Source organism: Dysidea avara, chromosome 2 (assembly GCF_963678975.1).
Source record: "Dysidea avara chromosome 2, odDysAvar1.4, whole genome shotgun sequence".
Taxonomy (NCBI): Eukaryota; Metazoa; Porifera; class Demospongiae; order Dictyoceratida; family Dysideidae; genus Dysidea; species Dysidea avara.
In genome coordinates, this window is record NC_089273.1 from 32,741,100 (window position 1) to 32,754,608 (window position 13,509).

Genomic DNA, 13,509 nt, shown 5'->3' on the forward strand with positions numbered 1-13,509 from the left:
CCTTATAACAATAATATAATGTGTTTATATTTTACAGGACTGAAGTGAAGTGACTATGTAAACTATACACTAGTAGTGTAACACTAACACTGTTGTGTTTTGATGATAATTGAATTAGTAGTTATTTCATTTTATTTTTATTTATTGTTTGTGGTTATAATATTCCAATTTTCGTAGCTAGGTTACCTTTATGTGTAATTTATTCTGGTTGTTATAGTTACCATCTTGTACAACACTACATAATATTGTAATACAGCATATTAAGTGTTAAATGCATGTCTCAAAAGTTTGCAATACACACATGCAGTTGAACAGTTTCACTGAGAAAACTTGAAAATCAATACCACAAGTAAAAATGCTTGTGGTTACTAGGTTTTAAATACATTTTACTACTGCTATACAGTTGAGACAAGTGACTGGCACCACATAGAAACCTTAAAACCTCATAGAGGCATGGCCTGTGACCACCACTAAACCATCAACACGTAACTTAATTAAATGCCAAATACCATAATTATGTCTAGCTTCCCCCACATCATTATGGGACACAGTTTGAACTGTTCAACCTGCATTCAAATGTTCATTTATTCGAACGAACCTTCGAATTCACCTAAGTTCGTTTGGGCCTTACCTTAGATCAATGATTGTGAAAAGCACCTCTTAGACTATTATTAATTTTCATAGAAGCAATGACTGACACAGAAGTAATTACACAAAATAAGAATACACTGCTGGAATGTTTCAAGCATATTTTTACTGCTACAAAATACTCTGAAATTCATCGGTTAGTTTCAAGCATTTTCCTGGGGGCATGGCCTCCCAGACACCCTAGTTTAGCATGCTCTACATGCTCGGCTTTTATGTTGTTCTTACCTCTGTCTGTCCCCCCAACCATGAGGTACTTGCTATGCCTAAACTGACCATCAGCTACTGTAAAGAAAAATTCAAGTAATTTCACAATGTAACTCAACATCCATCTATCAACATACTTGTAGTTACTTTATCAGGCAATCACATTTCCTTGATCCATTCAGCTGAATTATTTAAAATGCATTGAACTGAGTTTGCAGTAAATGCAAGTGTGTGCCTTGTAACCATAATGGAACCTGAGGTAACCAACTAAAAACTGAGTGAGTTATATTGTGTTATTTGTGTATGGAATTCAAGTTTCTCTTTTCATTAAACTGCATCACTGGACTGAGGTAACCTTGAAAGTTGTGCCATGAATCCATGGAGACTTTTTAAAAGGAGGCCAGCTCCACTCTGGAACATGGTAAATGGAAATTCAGTCTATCTACCTAGTAGTAATATTTCACTATAAACAATTACTCTCCAGCAATGTATCACTGTTTAATCTTACTGTTTAGGCTTTTAGAATTGCAACTGAAATCTTTAAATTAAGTTCAAACGATTAAAACTATAATAGAGGGGCCTATTGTGTATAAGATGCTGGGAGGTAGCAGTTTCAAGTGATTTTGTAGTAAAGTAATGTCTGCAATGAGTATGTATTTGACTGATAAACTGATTTTGGTGTACTGAATTTAGAGAAAACTTGGCAGAATTTCATCAACTACAAAGTTGATATTAAAGCTCTTTCAAAAAGTGGTTCCATGGAACCATTTGAATGCCTGGATCTGACCTGTTGTATATATGTAACTATTAAAGTAAATTTCACTCAACTTTATACAAACTTACTCACTTTCACTTTGGTATGAAATCAGCATACATTGTGGTTTTTCATGGTATATAACCATGAAAAACCACACATGGTATGTACCATGAAAATCCACAGTGTTGATTTCACTTTGGTGCTGATTATAATGTTAATTTCACTTTGCTGATTCCATTACCCATGATACATATAGCATGAAAAGCCACAGTGCTGATTTCAAACCAAAGTGAAAGTGAATCCTTCCATTAAAAAACTGTGGTTGGTTTCTTGGAAACCTTCACATGCAAGTAAAGCTTAATAAGATGGTTAACATCAGTAGTGCCAAATACATTGCTATAATGTATCATATTGGTATATTTATTTTTATGTGATCATTAACAAAATGTTCACAGGTTATTTTTCTAGATTAATGTAGCCATTAAACATTGCAACTTAATTTGCTATCCATAGATTTGATGGCATTGCACTGTTTTATGTATCATGTCTATGTTAATTCTGGTTGCATCACAGTTGACATAAATTATAGCGTTAAACATTTTTCTACACAGTTTAATAAACTGCTATATAGTTAGTATACCATGGAAAAGTTATAGGAAACTCAAGTGAAAATCTCAGTAATTTATTAAAAATAATCTTTTTGCACATTTAATTTTGAAACTATTAAGCCCGATTAAGCCTCCTTGCTATGGACGATTACTGTTACACCCCAGACCATATAGTAATCTACATGTGTGCTGGTACACCAACTTACTTATCAGCATTGAAACCAGGTCACTATATAACAATGCTGACACGGATGATGACCCACTGACCCGGATGCGACCCGGATTAATTAAAGCCGAGGCGTGCGATAAGAGCTATGTTTCGGGTAGTCTCGATAGAGCGAGACTACGTTTTGAGCGTTCGCTTCGTGTTGAGTAAACGAGTAGTTATGTGATAACTAAGCCGGTAAGTTTATAATTTAAAGTCAGTCAGCAGGTTTGGTTCCACGTAGTTACTGTGAGTTTACAGACAGCAATTGGGTGTAGCTTCGTGCATACCAAGTATTACAATTTCCCGATGCATTAAAGTGGAAATAATTAGTAATATAAAAACTATAAATCTCTAAAATATGTTTTAGATGATAGGAATGCAATTATGTGTCTAGCAGAGTCATTTGTGACATGTTATTTGTTTTTAATAGAGCAGTCAAGTAACTACTCTAATAGAGCAATTGATACCTAGATAATTATTAGCTAGCTACCCATCCTAACGCAAATCAGGGTTTCGTTTTATATAATACTGCCATGCCTTGTCATTAACGTGATTCTTTAATGTTACGTAGTGTGACCACGCCTTCCCGATAAATCCGTCTATAAGTAGCGGGACTATATATTCACATACTGCACAACTTTTCTTTCACGCAAGCAAAAATTTTGAGTTATAGTTATAGTGCTACTATATCTCTAAAGCTAGTATTGTTGTAGCTATATAGCTACCCTGAACCAATAAAAAAATGGGCTCAAATGAATCGAAAGGATTTGGTTTGGTAAATTTAACTACTAAAGAAGTTAACGTTGTGCTATCTATGGCTGCTCCACATTATTATGAAAATAAAATCAAGCCTGGTAACATTTTTTATAGAGATCCTGGCCCAGTTCACTATACAGTGTGTGTCTCAGTGTGGAATGGTGTTGACAGTGAAATGAATGATGAGAAAAAGGCCGGTACAATAGTAGGTGCAGTTGGAAAAGGTGTAGCTGGACTAGCAATTGGTGTGGGCAGCGCATTGGTAGCGCCGTTAGTGCTGCCATTTGCAGTGAAAGCAGCGTCAGATGAAATTAAAGCTGAATACTTGGAGAGAGGAAAAGCAGACTACGCGGAAATGAAGTGTTGCTATGGTGGAGGTGACGGAACATGGTTACTTATTCAAGAGCGTGATGGACGATTGTGCCTTGAGAAAAGCACTAAAAGAGAAGTACTAGAGAAAGGGAATTCTAACTTTACTAATGAATCTAAGGAGAAGTACGACAAAGCAATGTCATCGTAGCACCTTAGTGACTACAATACTATATGTGACCTGATCTTGGAAAACCTACCTTTTTGGCACATGGGTCAATTTTCTGTTTTATAGCTTAAATGAGATACTGGGTACTCATCTATCTTGTGTTAAAATTTCAGCTTAATATCTTTAAGCATTTCTGAGATATGGCTGATTTTCTGTCCTGTACATTACAAACTAACTTTTATGGTAATGTATTGAGTTCTGTGGGTGATTAAGGGTGACAAATGGTGACAAATCACTTTGTTTACTAATAATTTCATTTTTACCATCTAAAATACTTTAAAAGACATTTCTGATAGTTTAATGAAGTATTCTTGGTACATTTCTGCAATTAAATGCCTTGTATCATTGTCTAAGACTAAGTTTTAGCCATTCCAGCACCTGAACAAATCACCCAATTTGTAAGTTACTTGTTGTCCCATGCATGTGAAATTACTACATGGTCTGATATAATCATCCATATCTCCTAGGAAAAAGAAGCTATGGGTGTGAAACGTCACAGCAAGAAGGTGTAATAGTTGCTTTATCCAAATGTGCAAAAAAATTAATTTAAAAATTATTGTTGAAATTTTCATTTGAGTTTTCCCAAAAAGTTAGCTTGTGCCCAAAAGGTAGGTTTTCCAAGATCCGGTCACATATTGTAGCTGTATGAAGCAGTTTGATAGCTAAATGACATAAGTAATTGTCTGCAAGAAGTTACGATTTTGATAGTAATCTTAACGAAGTGTATATTTAGGGTGGAGACTATTCTACGGAACGGAACGGAACGGAATGATGGACTAAACCACGGAACGGAACGCTTTCTAAAATTGAAGCTTGCAACTTACCATTGCTGAAAATTCCCTTATAAGTTAGCAGTGGCATCTCCAGTGGGTGATTAAACATAAGATAAAAAGAATTAACGGATCGATTGTGGGTTTTTGTTGGTTGTCATTAGTAACGAAGTATTATTGTGGGATGAGCTGTATCAGTGATGTTCATCCATACGGAAGGGAACTTTATGTGAGCTGTTTTTCTTATTTAGACTTTAGAAAACAGTCTGGGCCGGTCTTTCAAGTCATAAGTCAGTGTATAAATAAAGCAAGCAGGAAGATACTGGTAACAGGAAAGAGCCAGCTGAATTAAAACTTGAAGAATTTTGTGCAGTGTGTGAGGAGCAAATATTTTGGCAGACCGCAAGGAGGGTATATTCTGCAAACATCTCTGAAGTGTATGCATGGAGTTATTTATATATTAACAGCTGGTGCAGTGGACTAATGCCGTATTCAATAGTGAGCTGATTTTATCTGTTGCACAATTCAAGGATGTGTCTGACTGCTAGCCTTGAATCAGGCTAAATGCCAAAACTCCAAGATCAGCCAAATCTCTATTATAAGCCGCATGTGAAACCATGCCTGTAGCCACCAGGCAAACGTGATTTGGACCAGGATGTGTGTGTAATTTCAATGTATCTAGTCAGACCTGAAATGGAACACTCACATTAATTACATACCACCTAAGAATCCTAGGATTTCTTAAGTGTAACATTTCACATGCTTCACTTCAAACAAAACAGGTTAAATTTGTTCGTCTATTTTCAAGTGATTCCCAGTCCAGCTGGTCCATGAAATTACAATGGGATCACATGTATTTGTTACAGTGAGGGCTGTCCTGTGTTGGATCTACTCTAGAGTTGAGATTTCAAGGTAGACTCACTGCCAATGTACTGACACTAGTACTGTTGTAGCATGTTTAAGTGGAGGACAAATGAAATAGTAATGCTAGATTATTTATGTATTTTTCATAATGAAATTGATATCCCATTTTGATTTGTACTTCCACTTTGCAACATATTCAAGAACAAGAAGCTACCACACTTAATCTCCAACCACTGTCATTAATTAACCAAGATCTCACTAGTCTGTAATTCACCCTACTGTAGTGATTTTATTGATTCATCTGTATGTTTTCTTCATTTTCCTTTGAAGTTGTACCAAGAGTTCATAATAAGGTGGAGTGTCTAACTTGAACGCATTCACCAAACACCCTGCTTAAAGTAACACCTCGGCCTTATTTCAGAACAAAGGCTTTACCTTCTTCAGCAACACTAATCAACAGTTTTCTATCCCCCAGTAAAGGTGTTGATTTGATGAAAGGTGAACTTTACGCAGGGTGTTTGTACAGGCCATACTGAGAGTTAGACACTCTCTCCCATACAAATCAGTATTACGAACTCTTGGTTGTACAGTATAGGTAAACAAAGATAAGTTTCTCTCCCATCTTATTCTAGGATTTCTATTGACAAGGAAAATTCAATTATTTGTATACAGGCTCAAAGTTGAGAAAATATAAAGAAAGTGAATTAATATTATACAGTCAGTTTGCTTTTGGATATTTAATGTCTCCAACCACAACAAAAATTCGATGAATCCATGCATCTCATCACTGGTCGTCTGAACATTCTGAAAGTGATACCTCACTCAATCAACCATATAATCTGTTTATTAGACTGAATAAAGTCATGATTACCTAAACAATCACTTAATTAATGTTTTATAATTATCCTATTCCATTTTCCTGGAGGTTCCACTGATAAAATGCAATTTCAGCAACGATAGCAAGTTGATTCAGAAAGCATTCCATTCTGTAAAATAGACCCCATCCAGAATTCAACTCAGTACTCAGGCTGAGATATCTGACAATAGTCCACTACTCTGTTAATGAATCATTGATGTTCACACAATATAGCCTCCTTGAGGTATCTGAATGTTTGCCCCTCACACACTGCACAAAATTCCTTTAGATTCTGCTTAGACTGAGTTGATTCAGCTTGTCACCATACTTGTTTCTTTTGTAGTGTAGCTATACACATACTGATTTATGCCGATTAGAAAGGCTGGGCCTCAGACTGTACATTCTAAAGTCAAGTAAGTAAAAATAACTCACATACTAGTAAAAACAAGTCATGCATTAGTTCCCTACTTGATATATCCGAAGATGAACACACTGAGACAGCTATTCCCATAATTAGTACTTCGTTACTAATGACAACCAACAAGAACCCACAATCGATCCTTAAATTCGTTTTATCTTTCTTGGGGTAACGTTTGATTACCTGCTGGAAGTGCCACTGATAACTTGTACAGCAATGGTAAGCTGCAAGCTTCAATCTGAGAAAGCATTCCGTTCCGCAGTTTAGTCCATCATTCCGTTCCGTTCCGTTCCGTTCCGTAGAATAGTCCCCACCTATATTTAGCCGGTCACCGGTCACGGTGCAAATATGTATTTAGTCGGTTGTCTGTTGTAGCTGTAACTCGAGTATCAAACACACTAGTTGTATGAAGGTAAGTTTTTGGGTGAGTTCGAGGCGAGCTAGGGTTAGAGCGAGCGAAGTGAGCGTCCTGGCGAAGCTCGGCCAACCCTTGTTTGCCTCGAACTCACCCAAAAACTTAACTTTATACAAACAGTGAAAGTTATCATTATGTTTAACAGGCAAAAATCAGGTTAGCGTTAAGGTTAGGGTTGGGTTCAGCTTTGGTTTCTTCTTCACTGGCATGGGTTAGACTATATAGACTAAGTGCGCACCACTTTATTACATCATCAAACGCATCTGCCTTTTTGAGGGGAAAAAAACATACGCATTCTATGCCTATGAATTTTTTAATGCTAATACAAAGGAATCGTGCTAAAAGATAGAAGTTACTGGATAAAAGTATATAACATACTTGCTGCATGGGTACACTGTTAAAATGAAGAGTAACCACAACTCTCAAGGAGTTCCCAGTGTAGGGAGGATTTAACACCCCTGGAGAGTAACCATTACTCTAAAGGAGTAACTGGAGAATAGACCTAACACATGCTCTGAAGGTGGTGTCACTTACTCTTCAGAGTAATGGTTATTCTCTTCAGAGTGTTGGTTACTCTCCATGGGGTGTTAAATCCTCCCTACACTGGGAACTCTTCAGGGTGGTGGTTACTCTTTATTTTTAACAGTGTAGCTATTCCGCTTACGGAAGGTTATTGCAATAGGACGCTCGATACTTTTGCCCTCACTTTTCTCTTGAACTATCGTGAAACCTGAAGCCGTAGCAACCTTTTCCGGTTTTTGCCAGACTACGCCTTGGCACGCACAGGGTCTATAGTATTTTATATTATGTAACTAGGCATTCCAGCCCAATTTTAAAATTTTGGAAAAATGGACTTTTTATATGCTTATTGTGACCCATACGCGTATACCCATACGGGCTTCCTATACGCGTATGGGACATCCCGTACGCGTATGGGATACCCATACGCGTATAGGGCACCCATACGCGTATGGGTCATTAGCTTAAATCGATATATTAGCTAAATCCTTCATCCAAGGAGATGATTTAAAACCTTCTGGTTAACCAACTATAGCTAGCTAGCTGGCTTTAGTTAGCTACAAAGCTACTCAAGTCCTAACAGCTTCATGCAGTGGCGAATCTAGATGGCTTTCTTTGGTTTAGACATAATCCCTTTCAAACTTAGCTGAGTAGCTATAACAATTCCAGTAGAGACTGAGCTGTGTTAGCATTTTATCATGGAAAAACTATACTGCTATATTAAACAGTATTTTAAAACTATATGCATTCAATTATATTTAACTAGCATCCGTTATATAGCTATTCAACCCGTCCCCGCAAAACTTTTACTTTTGACTTTATAGAAAGTGATCGAGATACTCTAATAGAACAGTCACTCTAATAGAGCAGTCAGGAAGTACAGCTCTCGCCCTACAGTTAGTTTATTTCACAGTCTAAACTATTTATTTTTATTAAAACTTCGCAACATAAAAGCTGAAAGTCTACAGGACTCGACGGTCCTGTAGCCTGCATGAAAACAAATTGAACTACGTGCAGCATTGCTAGTCTCGCGTGGCCAGACCGCTTTTTCTTCGTCACGGCGCTTATCGATTAGAGATTATAAGCGCCTACTCCGAAATAGGGTCTGGTCCAGAATCAATATACGTAAACTCGTTTTCACACCCCAAGCAAGAGCTCGGGGTGTTTAATCAACCTTCGTCATAAAACGTATACTTCCTTTTAATTTTCAAGCCACGTACGCACTGGAAATGCCATGAACGATAGTCGGTAGAGTCGATAAGAAATACAGAGGGTGGTTTTCTAAGGCTAAAAAGAACACGGGTTGATTCCTTGCTCAGTTCGCCTTCAGTCTTTTCGTTTTCGCAAGGAATCGATCCGTGACTTTTTTAACCGTAGAAAACCAGCCTCAGTGTCTCTCATCAACTCCACCACTGAAGGAGTATGTTGCTATGATAAAGAAGGAGCTACCAGAGCCGACTCTTCCCAGTGGAATTCAAGAATGGTAAGTATGTCTCGTATATGAGCCAAATAAATCTTGTGGCCCAGACAACTGTCACCCACGTGTGTTGAAAGAAATCAAAGATGGACTTATTTTACCCCTCTATCTCCTATTTAATAAATCGTTACAGGAGTCCTCTTTGCCTTCATGCTGGAAACTAGCAACAGTCACTGCCATTCATAAGAAAGGTGATACAAATCTTCCTAGCAATTATCGCCCAATCAGCCTTACTTCAATATTTTGCAGAATGCTTGAGTCAATTATTAAAAATAGGATAATGTCTTACTTCCAAGCAAATGACTTTTTTTGCAATGAGCAACATGGGTTTCGTAGCAGGAGATCTTGTGAGACGCAGCTATTGACTGTTATGGAACACTGGACTAGGTGTATCGATGATGGAACTAGTGTTGATGTTGTGTACCTAGATTTCCAAAAAGCTTTTGATAAGGTTCCCCACAGACGTTTGCTGACTAAGTTAGAAGCATATGGTGTTAATGGCTCGATACTTCATTGGATTAAAGCTTTTTTATCAAACAGGAAGCAACGAGTAGTTGTTCGTGGAGCACTCTCTGAGTGGTCTACTGTCACTAGTGGTGTCCCGCAGGGTAGTGTGCTTGGTCCCATCTTATTTATTATATAATTATGTCAACGACCTACCTGACTGTATACAGAGCTATTTGGGTATCTTTGCTGACGACACAAAACTTTATCGCCCCATCTGCTCATCTGAAGATTCCTCCATTCTGCAAGAAGACATTGATGCCACTTTGCAATGGTGTGACACATGGCTATCCTTCCTTAACCTTCCTAAATGTCACTACAGCACAATTGGACATTCATCAAACACAGAGTATTATTTCTCATCCGAAAATGAAGCAAATATGATCTCCATGGTTGTGGAGGAAAAAGATCTGGGTGTAGTATTTGATAAAGATTTGAAGTTTACATCTCATGTTAATCAAATTGTAATGAAAGCTAACAGGGTATTGGGAATTATTAAACGTACCTTTGCCTCCAGGGATGCCAACACAATAAGATTATTATACGTTACTCTTGTTCGCCCAATTTTGGATTATGCGTCAACTGTCTGGAACCCTCATCTTATGAAAAACATTCGTAAATTAGAAGCAGTTCAAAGAAGAGCCACAAAACTTATACCCTCCTTCTATAATTTGACATACTCTGAAAGACTCCAAGAACTTAATCTACCCAGCTTACTTTTCCGTCGAACCAGAATGGATCTGATTATGACTTACAAAATCCTGAACAATTTAGTATCTGTGGACAAAGACTATTTTTTTACTGTTAATACCAACCCCACCCGATCAAATGGACTCAAACTTTACAAAAATCGCTTTAACACTGCTATTAGAGGTCATAGTTTTTCACAGAGAATCGTCAATGATTGGAACACCTTACCCCAAGAAATTGTATCTGCACCTAATGTACTGATCTTTAAGACTAAAGTAGATGCATTTTTATATGACCGCCGGTTTGATTTTATTTAGATGTATTGAGATTGGTTTTTATAAGACTTTGTCTTCCTTGTACCAATTAACAAATAATAATAATAATAATGAGTAGTGAATGTGTTGGTGGTATGGTGAATTCTCGAATTGTTGCTCTCTAGGGATAATTATATAATATTACATACATAGTTCAATGTCTTTAAAAGTCAACTGTTATTTACTAAGAATAATGGTACTGCAGTGTTCATAATGAAAAAGTTCCACTGCAGTAGCCACAAATACCCAAGTAATACTGAGTACCTTGTGGTGTTCACTTGGTATCTGAGAGCTTATTAACATACTCAAGTCCATTTTTGGAAACTTTTCATCTTGGCTACTACCCTCTATGTTTCACTCCTCTTTGTGATTTATTCACTTATATCACACAGATTTAATTTTAATGGAAGGAACGTTTCAATCTTGCTGTTTATGGCACTGCACAGATTTAATTGTTAGAAGCTATGATCATACTAGACATTATATTGTTCATTCAAAACCCAAGGGTTAATTTTGGGCACAATACCCTCAACAACTAAAACAATAGTTTGTATGGATGGGACCAGCTGCAGCTGCAAAACAATCTTAAGACTTGCATACAAGTCGTTTTATCAGTATTGAGGGTTAACGTAAGGTGAGCCTTATTGCTACAGGAAGGGTCATCTGCAAAAGTATTGTAACAGACATTATCAACAGTCGACAAGTGGGTGTGTCTACATATAAGTCTACAGACAGCTACAGAGACCATAAGTGGGCTGTCTTGATGCCAGACTAGTTACCTACCACATGCAAGGAAAATTTTGATGAATTAATTTAATTCGTCAAATTTAAATTCCTTAAGCGCCTTTAAAGATACAAGTTTTATCTACATCAACATTTATTTCATCATATCTGCTGAAGTGTAAATTCGTCAAATTTTACTTGCATCAAAATGTCCTTGCATACGGTATAAGCAGTAGCAGCACTCAATCCCTATAAGTGGGAATGATGCCATGCATGCCCACATACAGCAGCATTCAATCCCGATAAAATAATGGACATGGATCCATAATCCTGACAAATACCAAAGCACATTCTCGAATGATGGGCATGGCTCCACGTAAGCTCCTTCAGTATGTACATGTATTCCATCAATAAAATTGAGCTTGTAAATTTATGAACATGTGATCCCATCTGGGTCAGACCCAGATATTCAATAAAGTGGACGAGACCCACTTGACCTGGACAAAATGCAACCCAAGTGACCCGGATAATCTGGATGACCCGACCCACTTACAATACTGGCACATACGTATGATAAGATTGCTAACTATAGGTAATGGTTACTAGGTACACTACTAACTTTAAGTTTCTGATAATAGTGCATAGGTACACATATCTCATTCTGATTAGAATATTGTGATTGTGGGGACATAATGTTTCGTTAAAAATCACATGCCTTTTTCGTTTTTATACAGACTCATTACTAAGGATTCTGACAATCACCTCCTGGCTCTGGTAGCTAAGATCAAGGTACACTTCTGCAAAGTTTAGTATGCTGCTACATACAATGTATTTCTCTACACAGAAGAGGATGGTTCATGTTACAGTAACTGCTACAAAGATTAACTGCAAGGACATTAATAGAATCCTTTACATGTATACTGTACACGAATTTTATGACATCACGATACATGTATTTTATTGAGTTTTTTAAAAGTGTATGATACTAATGTCGTTACGCATGTATGTAGTATGTGTGGGGGTATGATTGAAAATGGCATAAGCCATTCCATGTCCATATTCATTTGGTACATATTCAGGGAAAATATATGTGTTACAAATCACCACATTTTATTATGACCCATGAGATTATGCACTGCACAAGCTGATCATGACACACAGCTACTTTACACAGTTTGCAATGGCCAAACACAAACAGCAAGTGCTCTTGTATTTTGTTAACTATGTAGCACTCTGAATAGTAATACTGCTTGTTTTGAACAGTTGCTTAGTAGCTATAGTATGTATATGACTGAGGATATATCTGACCAAATTATCATAGAGGCTTTCTGTTCGTGTCCTTGTGTACCGTATCATTGTGAAATTTCTATATACTTATTTGTACACGTAGTTTGTAACTGATCATGACTAGCTTTCAAATAAATACAAGTGCTGTGTAGAGGGTAGTTTGTAATTATAATCAATGCTTGAACAATAATATAGGTTTATTTTGTGTGTAGAAGAACATCTAAAGAGATTGAATAGATTTTTCTCATGCATACAATAATACGCAATTGCCGTTCTTCCCTACCATAACACACACACACACAGCACACCAATAAACACAATACAAAACACAACCACTAGACAGACATTGCCGCTCATACACACAAAATTTAACTGCATGATTATTTTAAGTTAAAAGGATACAAAGTCATTATACTAATTATTTACAAGTAACATGCAGGCCTGAGTGTGGCAGCAGTGAGAGAGGTCCACCAATTAAGAAGTGGCAGGCAACCGGAAAAACTTTATGGAGCCATCACATAATGCAATATTATCTAATAAAGCATACATGTACCACTAGCTACTTATTGGAATGCCCCTCTAATTAATGTATAATACATAACTTAGGCAGCTGAAAATATTATTGTAATGACATGAAGTTATAGCTCATAAAAGTTTGAAAGTAGCTATGCAACAAATTAATGTGCTCATGGCCACGTGTACTGTTTTTTGTTGTTCTAGAGGTGAGACCGTGAGAGGTCTCTATAATAATAATAATATTATTATTATACATTTTCAGCTTTACACATGGCATTTAGACCCCACAGAATCACAGATATAGAATAATAAAGTCATAATGATGGACATAACCTACTTCGGGAACAGTCAAATTGAATGTAATAGCTTTGTGCATGTATGCTTTATTAGACAAAATCAGTTATGAATCAAACTTTTGACCAGACCTGTAAACACAG

General features: G+C 36.9%; 1 long non-coding RNA gene across 1 annotated transcript; it reads left to right on the top strand.

Annotated features, from left to right (window-relative positions):
- The first annotated feature begins 8,966 nt into the window (after positions 1 to 8,966).
- Positions 8,967 to 12,233, top strand: LOC136244419 (uncharacterized). Its single transcript, XR_010695239.1, has 3 exons — positions 8,967 to 9,044; positions 12,004 to 12,058; positions 12,114 to 12,233. It is a non-coding gene; the product is annotated as an uncharacterized lncRNA (long non-coding RNA).
- Positions 12,234 to 13,509: the final 1,276 nt, after the last annotated feature.